Source organism: Populus trichocarpa, chromosome 6 (genome assembly GCF_000002775.5).
Source record: "Populus trichocarpa isolate Nisqually-1 chromosome 6, P.trichocarpa_v4.1, whole genome shotgun sequence".
Classification (NCBI taxonomy): Eukaryota; Viridiplantae; Streptophyta; class Magnoliopsida; order Malpighiales; family Salicaceae; genus Populus; species Populus trichocarpa.
In genome coordinates this window covers 25,695,321-25,704,205 of record NC_037290.2, presented here as the reverse complement: position 1 = coordinate 25,704,205, position 8,885 = coordinate 25,695,321, and the positions used below count along the sequence as shown (strand labels likewise).

Sequence of the window (8,885 nt, the reverse complement as noted above, 5' to 3'; positions counted from 1 at the left end):
ATATGAGAATCATCACAAAATATTTGGTGCTCGCGCCTCCATCCTACCAAGTACTCTGCCGTATACAACTTTGATGCTCTGCAGATTTCGTACCCAGAAAAAGAAAAAGAAAAACGAACTCTTTAATGGCTTATGATTGGTCAACAATTGCTGCGTATGGCTGCCATGAACAACATCGGCCACCAAAGCAAACTTTTTTGCTTTTCTGATAGGATAATACCATCCCTTTAGACACAAAAAAACATTTGGCATTTGTTTGTTCTCTATTTCTTTTTTTGTAAATAAGAATATTCTTGTACGAGCGACATCAAGCCATGATATTGCAGGCTTTTTTGTTCAAGGATATCATTAACTAATTGTTGTCTGAAAAAAACAGTTTAATATTGTATAGAAATCTACGTATGTTATCATATATCGAACGCTCTCTGAAAAGCATGCAGTGTAGGCTCTTCAAGAATCTTTATATATATAGACCAAACCTCTCAGTTTATTGCACTTGTCTCGATATATCTAAATCATTGTATCGTTCTCTAAGGTTAATCAAAACCATGGTGAGTAGTGGGTGCAAGAGATCTCTCTCTCTTAGGGCAAAGGCCATCTTCCTTTTGTTCCTGATCCTTGTTGCCAGAGCTGCTCTTGTAGTTGCAGCTAGGCCATCTAATACCATGACCAAGAAGCCAAGATTTGGAGCGAGCAGCACCCATTTTCCACAGTCTAACCGTCCAGTTCAACCATCGGCTCCTAATCCCTGCAGTTACATACCTGGAAAAGGCGAATGCAAACCTCCCAAGTGATGCTTCAGTATCGTCCATCTCCGTCAAGCATATAGTTATATACATGGTCTGTTTTAAATTAAAGATTTAGCTCTTATATATATATCAATGGATATTTTCTAGGTTTTTTTATATATATTTTTCTTCTTTCTGGTCTTTTAAATTAAAAATCTAGCTCTATATTTATATATAAATTTCAGTGATAGTGTAATGCATGATGTAGGTGTGAAGAAGACAAGTGGAGAGATCGTCTGCATGGAGAGTTGGTCCAATTATGAATCCTTTATTTGTATGCAAATTAATGATATTTAATAATGATTTATTTCCCAAATTTGGTGTATCTGAGAATGTAAGTTTTATGTAGTTGTTAACAATGCTAGCTTGAATGAATGTCCTTTTAACATTTTAATAGATTAAACCACGTTGCTGGCAATATAAATTTTGACATTTTACATCTTTGATTTTAGAATAAAATAAATATATTTCTGTAATAAATGAATTTATGTTTTTTTTAAAGAACATGGGACATGTCCCACTAGTCTTTACTATCTCCATTCTCTTCATCATTAAATATTGCAATATCAATTTCTAAGCTTTGCAGGCAACATATTTTGTTACTGCTGCACGCTTGCTTTCATCCGTGGCTTCGAGCTTGATCTTAAGCAGTGAGTGGCCCAATAGCATTAAACCCAACTAGTAGATAATGGGTACCCATCTTAATGTAAGAGCCCAAATACTTCACAGAGCAACCCATAACCACCAAGAAACCCACGTATAAAATGCCCTGATATCAACACTCTAGGGTTAGGGTTTCTCCCTCAGTCATCAGTAACAAGACCAATCAGCAGCAGAAGGCAGAAGCAAGCGAAAATGGTAACCCTCTTTGTGTCTATATGACTATATCCATCATGTCTTGATGGGTTTGAAATTTTGAAGCTCAAATTTTATATTTGTATACTGTGACCTTTTGCAATTGTCTCCATCTCTCCTGTATTTCTCACTTCTGCACCGGGTAATCAATCCTTTTTATATTTAGTGTGTGTTTAATAATATTGTTCAGCGTATTTTTATAAATATATTTTTCAATTAAAATTATTTTTATATATATTTTTAATATTAACATATTAAATCATTAAAAAAACAAGTTGACTGCATCATCAAATAAAATATTAGATTAATATGTAGAGACAACAACAAGAAAAATAAAAATAAAAGATACTTGCATTTAAGTTCTGCTCAGAACGTTAACCAAAAATAGCCTATGGAAATTTAGTTGGATATTTACATTTATTTCCTTTCCTTTAAAAGCAAAAATTGAACGATTGCACAAGTAATTTTCAATCTATTATCTTATATAAAACAAAATATTTAGTCAAATTAATCCAATTATTTTAATTTTATTTCTCAGATTAGGAGTCGATTTCTTTCAATGTTTTTTTCAATAATTTGTCAGCCTCATTTTTCATCATTAACTTCACTTGAAAATAACTTTCATTATTTTATTCTACTTTTTTGGTCCACTTATCCTCGAATTCTAAAAAAAAAAGCCCCCCCCCCCCCCCCCCCCCCTCTCTGAACTTGGCAGGGCAAGCTCAATAAACCATGGGGAAGGTTCATCGAAGGTCCAGGGCATTACCTAACTCAAAAAAAAAAAAAAGTAGGATAGTGACGAGAAGAAGCGCCGATCGATTACTATATATTATAAGATAATGCCAAATGATTAAAGAATGATCCACCCAGTTGACAACAATTGATATTTTCTTGAACTGAAACGAGAAGTTCGTTCCCAGCATTAGAATATTTGCGAATGGGCTTTGGGACTGATCGGACGTTCCTGAGTTGACGTGAAAAGTGTAATATCTTATAGTTGACTCGTGAGAATACTCTTAAATCACGTAACTTGTTAATGTCAACTTTTCCAGGCTCTGAGATTCCCATGGGATTAACTTCTATTAAAAATAATGTTAATGCTTTAAAAACAAGTTTTTATTCTATCATATTAATTTTTATTAATCCTGATTTCTTAGCTTATTATATTATTTTTACTGTGGCCTGCTTGACATAGTGGGTGGGAATAAATTCTTTTAATAATCCTTGTCTTTGCATGCCCAAACTAAAAAAAACTGCACTCAAATTCTTTGTCATTCATCGTGTGCAACTTGTATGAAAAGAAACCCTGCTCTCAGTTTATTCACATCCTTTGTGCAGGAACTAATAAAAAAAGAGATGAGTATCTTCAAGAGACCTCTCTTTCTTGGGTCAAAATTCACCATTCTTTTGTTTCTGATCATCCTTGCTGTTACTCTTGTGATTGCAGCCAAGCAATCAAAATTCCGAGCAAGCAGCATGTATTCAAAACAAAGTAACCGTCACGTTCAGCCATCAGGCCCTAATCCTTGTAGTTACCTGCCCGGAGCAGGCCACTGCAAACCTCCTAAGTGATGCATGTTTCATATATATCATCCATCAGCACACACATGCATGGTATGTATGTTTCTGAAAACAAAATATTTTTTGTCTTTTTTTTTTTTACTTTTTGATAATCTTCTTCTTTCAAATCATGCGGTTTGTCATTAGATGGTGTTTAAATGATGTTAAATGGTTGTGTTTTTACCACATTAATATTTTTCTTTATAGAAAAAGTACAAACTACATAGAAAGAGAGGTGTTTATTTCATCTTTTCTTCGCTCTTTAATAGAAATCGCCTCCCTTACGTCTTCTTTTACCTTCTATCAATTACAAAATATTTGAGTTTTGTTTTATAATTAATTTTTCTTTTTTTTTTAATTTTTGATGATCTTGTGATCTCTTGCTAGGTTTGGATTTAACTAGTGTTTGTTTTTATTTAATTTGCTTGTTAAACTATTTTTCACTTAAAAAAATATTAAATTAATGTTTTTTTTTGTATGGTTTAATGTGTAGATATATATTAAAAACTAAAAATAATCTAAAAACTATTATTTTAATATATTTTTAATTAAAAAACACTCCGCACACCATTATCAAACAAACATAGACTAACCATGTTTTTGTTTCTTTAATTTATATATAAATTTCAGGGATCATATCGATGATGGAAGTGGAAATTAACAAGTGGGCGATAAAGAGTGTGCCAAGGAGAGTCGATTTAATGAGTCCTTTTGTATGCAAATTAGTGATCCTTAATGAATATATATTTTCCTAATTCGTGTTGGTCTGTAGTTTTGGATGTTACCGATGTTTAAATATATATTCATTATTGAATTATGATATGTGATATTTTTAAAAATTATTTTATAGTTGAAAATACATAAAAATAATTTTTTTTATTTTTAATACTAGCATATCAAAGCAATTAAAAAATATTTAAAAAAATAATTTAACATGTTTTCAAATCAAAACACACTTTTAAAACATATTCAAGCACAATTCTAAATACAAAAACAAACATTATCTAACTATAACAACTATAATGGTTATTTGGATTTTGAAATATTGGATCCTCATATGTTGAAGGAACTCTTAATTTTTAAATTAAAAATGAACTGCTATGATTTTATCACATACTCTATATTGTTTACTTAAAACCAAAATTAATATAAAAATATTATCTATTTTTTAGGGGAGATAGTATACAATATTGAAGGTTCTTAAATTTTAATCTGCTTTGTGGAGTCACATCCAGCTAGATTGGGACTGTAGCTTTGTTGTTGACCAACGACTACTTAATTACTACCTACGGCTGTCATTAATCTTCATTAAATATTCACGATTATTTATTTAATGTTGTGTACTTTGTAAGAAGGATCGTGTTAAGATTGAGGTTCTACATGGCAGATCCTATTAATGAATGGCCATTCTCTTCTTCTTTGTTACTTTTTGTATTATATTTTAGATTTTTTGGATTCAAACGAACATGTACACTCATTGTGAAAAGATTCCTCTCTCGATATGATAGCATATTTATATTTTAGATGCCTGTTTTTAATCAATATCTAATTATTAAGTAATACTTTAAAATGCGTGGGAAAGTATGTAGCTTTTTTTTTTTTTTTTTACATGTTTTTTTTTCTTTTTCTCCCAAGATTATCTTCTTTTTTTTGTTTTTTTGTTTTTTTTTTTTGTATTTTTTTAAAATTATCTTTATCGATTTTTTTTAATATTGAACTGGTTAAGAATTTAGTTTTGTAGTTTTTTTATTTAAAATATTATGTATTGCTATAATGTTTCGCAACATGATTTTTTTTTCTTTTTTTTAAAGGAATTTTTTTTTCCAAAACGGTCTTTGTCGATTTTATTTTTTTCATACTGAGTTGGTTGAGAATTTTGCTTCGTAGTTTTTCTAAAAAAAACACTATGGGTTGCTACAATGTTTCCCAATATTATTTTTGTTTTGCTACAGTGTTTCCCCACATGTTTTTTTTCTAAATTATCTTTGTTGAATTTTTTTTTTAATATTGAGCTGGTTAAGAATTTAGCTTTAACTTTCCCCACATGTTTTATTTCCTATTTTTTTGCTTTTTATTTTCAAAATTATCTTTTTTATTTATTTTTTTTGCTTTTTTTTTAGAATTGTTTTTTATCGATTTTATTTTTTTTAATATTGAGCTGATTAAGAATTTAGTTTTGTAGTTTTTTCTTTAAAACACTGTGAATTGCTATAGTGTTTCCCCACATAGTTTTTTTTTTATGATTTTTTTGTTTTTTTTTCCAGAATTGTCTTTGTCGATTTTTTTATATATATATTGAGCTGGTTGAGAATTTAGCTTTGTAGTTTTTTTTTTTAAAACACTGTGGATTGTTACAATGTTCCCCCCACATGATTTTTTTATTATGATTTTTTTTTAAAATTATCTTTATTGATTTTAATATTTTCAATATTGAGCTGGTTGAGAATTACAACTATATATTTCCTCATGAAACACTATAGATTACTATAGTGTTTCCCTGCAAGGTTTTTTTTTTCTTTCGTTTTTTTTGTTATGAGTTTTTACAAAATTATCTTTGTTGATTTTGAGTGTGTTTGGTATTGCGGTAGCTGTTGTGGTTGTGGTTTGAAAAAAGTTGTTTTATAAAAAATACTTTTGGTTGAGATTGGTTTGAAAAAATAGGTGTTTGGTTAAAACTGTGGTTGAAATTGAGGTTGAAGAAAAAGTAGTTTAATGTGTTTGGTTAAGAATGCTTTTGAAATTGAGGTTATAAAATAATTTTAAAAAATATATATTAATATTGATAGTTTTTAATTTAAATATTATAGATTTAACTTTTGTTATTACATCATGAAATAAATAATACTTTATATAAAATATTTTTTATTGTTCCATTAAAATATCTACAATTCCATCACGTATGAAATACATCCGACAAGGACTACAATTTTTTTGATTTTTTAAGCGCGCAATAACATCAGGTAAAATATAATCAAGAACGAAATTAGGATTGCGATCAAATTCTGCAAATGCTACTTTATCAAGCGATCTCTGTCTAATTTATGTAGTTTCATTAAATAATGTTAAACACTAGTTTTTCGAATAAAAAAAAATTAAAAAATTAAAAATAATTTTTATTTTACTGGGTTGAACCTGATTCAATGTATTTTAAACTTTGAACCGGAACCGGTTTGGCGGGAACCGGTCCAACCGGAACTGTATGCATGTTACACTGTTCATGCGAATTAATTAGCATGTACAGTGTAACATGCATACAGTGTACAGTGTATGCAAGTTACACTGTGCATGCTAATTAATTAGCATGCACAGTGCGTAAATATGTGTTGCCCATTGTTTACTGTTGAAACAAAAGCAGCCTCCTGCTACTTCGCGATTACTGAGTTTGTAACGCAGTAAAAGGTGGGACCCATGAATAGCAAACAATGTTTTTTTTGTAACCAAACATATATTTGCTGCGTTTTATTTTAACCGTAGTCGTAACCGCGTAGACAAACGGACTCTTTATCTTTTTTTTAATATTAAATTAGTTAAGAATTTTAACCTTGTAGTTTTTTTCTTGAAAACACTATGGATTGCAACAATTTTTCTCCATATGATTTTTTTTTATTTTTTTTATGATATTTTTCACAAACTCACGACAACGTACAAGCATACCACAAGCCCGTGGTATGGTGCAGACTTGACATCTCGTAATTAATTATTGTTAGAAGCGTATTTCAATCATTTTCATGAAAAACTTTACTTTAAAATTAAATTTCATTATTTTATTCTACTTTTTTGGTTCCACTTATCCACGAGTTCTACCAAAAATAAAAAGCCTCATGGGCACCATACCACGGGCCCGGGCATTACCTAACTCAAATAAAAAAGGGTAGAGTAGTGATGAAAAGATGCGTCGATCGATTACTATATATTATAATGCCAAATGATTACAGACTTTTCAAATACATTTAAAAAAAATATATTTGTCGCACCCGACATCACAGCGACCTTAAAAATAATTTTGATTATAAAAAAAAATATCTGACATCTTATTTTTTTAGGAAAAAAGTCTTGTTTAAGGAGTCGTCACTTAGTATTATGGTCACTAGAAACCCTAACTGGTCAATAAAAATTCTATGGTACGGAACTAGTTATGTAAAAGGAAAGATATTATCACTCCTTAAACGTTCTGCCTGAGGCAGACTGCATTGCTGGTTTTGTCTTAAATTGCTAAATATTTATTAGCTTATGCTATAATGTTTTGTTTATAATATTCCTGACTCTGACGCCAGTGAATATTTGATCTCGAATACTTCCAACTATAGCGTCGGTAAATATTTTATTACGAATAATTCTAATTCTGATATTAGTAAAATTTCCAGCTAAAAAAAATTAGTATATCTTTTTTATTCTTAATCCTCGTGTCAGTGAATAAATTTTTACAATATATTTTTTCTAAGACATGCAAAATTTTCATTTTTGTATATATATTTTTATTTTTTGGCTCGGCTTAGCAACACGCGTGTTGATACACAAGTGAATTAAAATTCACTTGCACAGTGCAAATGCTAATCAAACGAAATAATGCAAGAAGAAAAGGTTACTGACCTGGTCTGCTGAGCGCCTTTCTCCTTCGCCCTTCTTCGTTCTTGTTATTCTGCGAATTCGTTCTTCTCTTTTTGTTCTGTCTGTGTTTGCTTGTTCCTCTGGTTTCTTCTCTGTTTTTTTGTGTGTGTTTTGCTTCCCTGTTTCTGTGTTGGTTCGCCCTGTTTTTCTCTTGGTCTCGCCCCCCCCCCCCCCCCGTTCTCGGTCACTCTCTCTCTCTCCTGCCGGTTCCCCCTCTTTGTTTTCTTCTTCCTTCGTCTGTGTTTGTTCTTTGTGTCTCCTGGGTTTCAAGCCCTTTTTTTTTTCTTCCTCCCCCTCTCTGTTTTCTGTTCGTGGTCTTCCCTGTTTCCCCAGTCCAGTGCCTCCCCTGTTTTCTTCTTCCTCTCCTCGGTTCTGCTCTTTTTTTTTTCCAGTTTTCTCCCCCTGCGCGAGGTTGCCTTTGCCCAGCTTTTATAAGGCCAGAGACAGCCCCGGTGGTGGTAACGGCCGGCCTCCTAAATGCTCTGTAACCGACGCCTTCAATGAAGAAACGTACGCGTTGGCTGCCAACGGATGAAACGGAGGAAGAAGACAGTGAACAGTCGTCCAAGAAACGGCTCCGTTTTCCATTCAACCGCTAATTTCAATTTGGTCCTTGCGGTTTTGAAATTTTTGTAATTAAGCCCCTAGTTAAATTGTAATTAGACCCCTTAATTTAGGTGCCTTTTACAAGATAGTCCTTGGACTTTAATCTGCTGTAATTTGGACCCCAATTAAACCCCAAACTTTGATATTTCTTCAATTAAGTCCTTGATTCCATTAATTAAATTAATTCCAAGTTCAATTAAGTCTAAAAATTTATCAATTTTTTAATTAAGCCCTTGATTTAATTAATTAAACTAGTCAAGAGTTTAATTAATCTCTAAACTTCCAAACATGTTGGCCTTAACCCAAATTTTAATTCATTCTTCATTATTTCATTTTTACTTATTTTACATCATCATTTTTTCATTATTTTTTTTCATTATTTCTCAGTAAATAAAATAATAATAAAAATTAAAATAAAAGGGTCAAAAATTGGGTTATGACAATATTAATTTTCTTTTATAAATATTA

At 31.0% G+C, this 8,885-nt stretch overlaps 1 long non-coding RNA gene across 1 annotated transcript; it reads left to right on the top strand.

Annotated features, from left to right (window-relative positions):
* Window positions 1–322: 322 nt before the first annotated feature.
* On the top strand, window positions 323–4,042 carry LOC112327969 (uncharacterized). Its single transcript, XR_002982498.2, has 4 exons — window positions 323–840; window positions 997–1,646; window positions 2,982–3,257; window positions 3,834–4,042. It is a non-coding gene; the product is annotated as an uncharacterized LOC112327969 (long non-coding RNA).
* The last annotated feature ends 4,843 nt before the right edge of the window (window positions 4,043–8,885 follow it).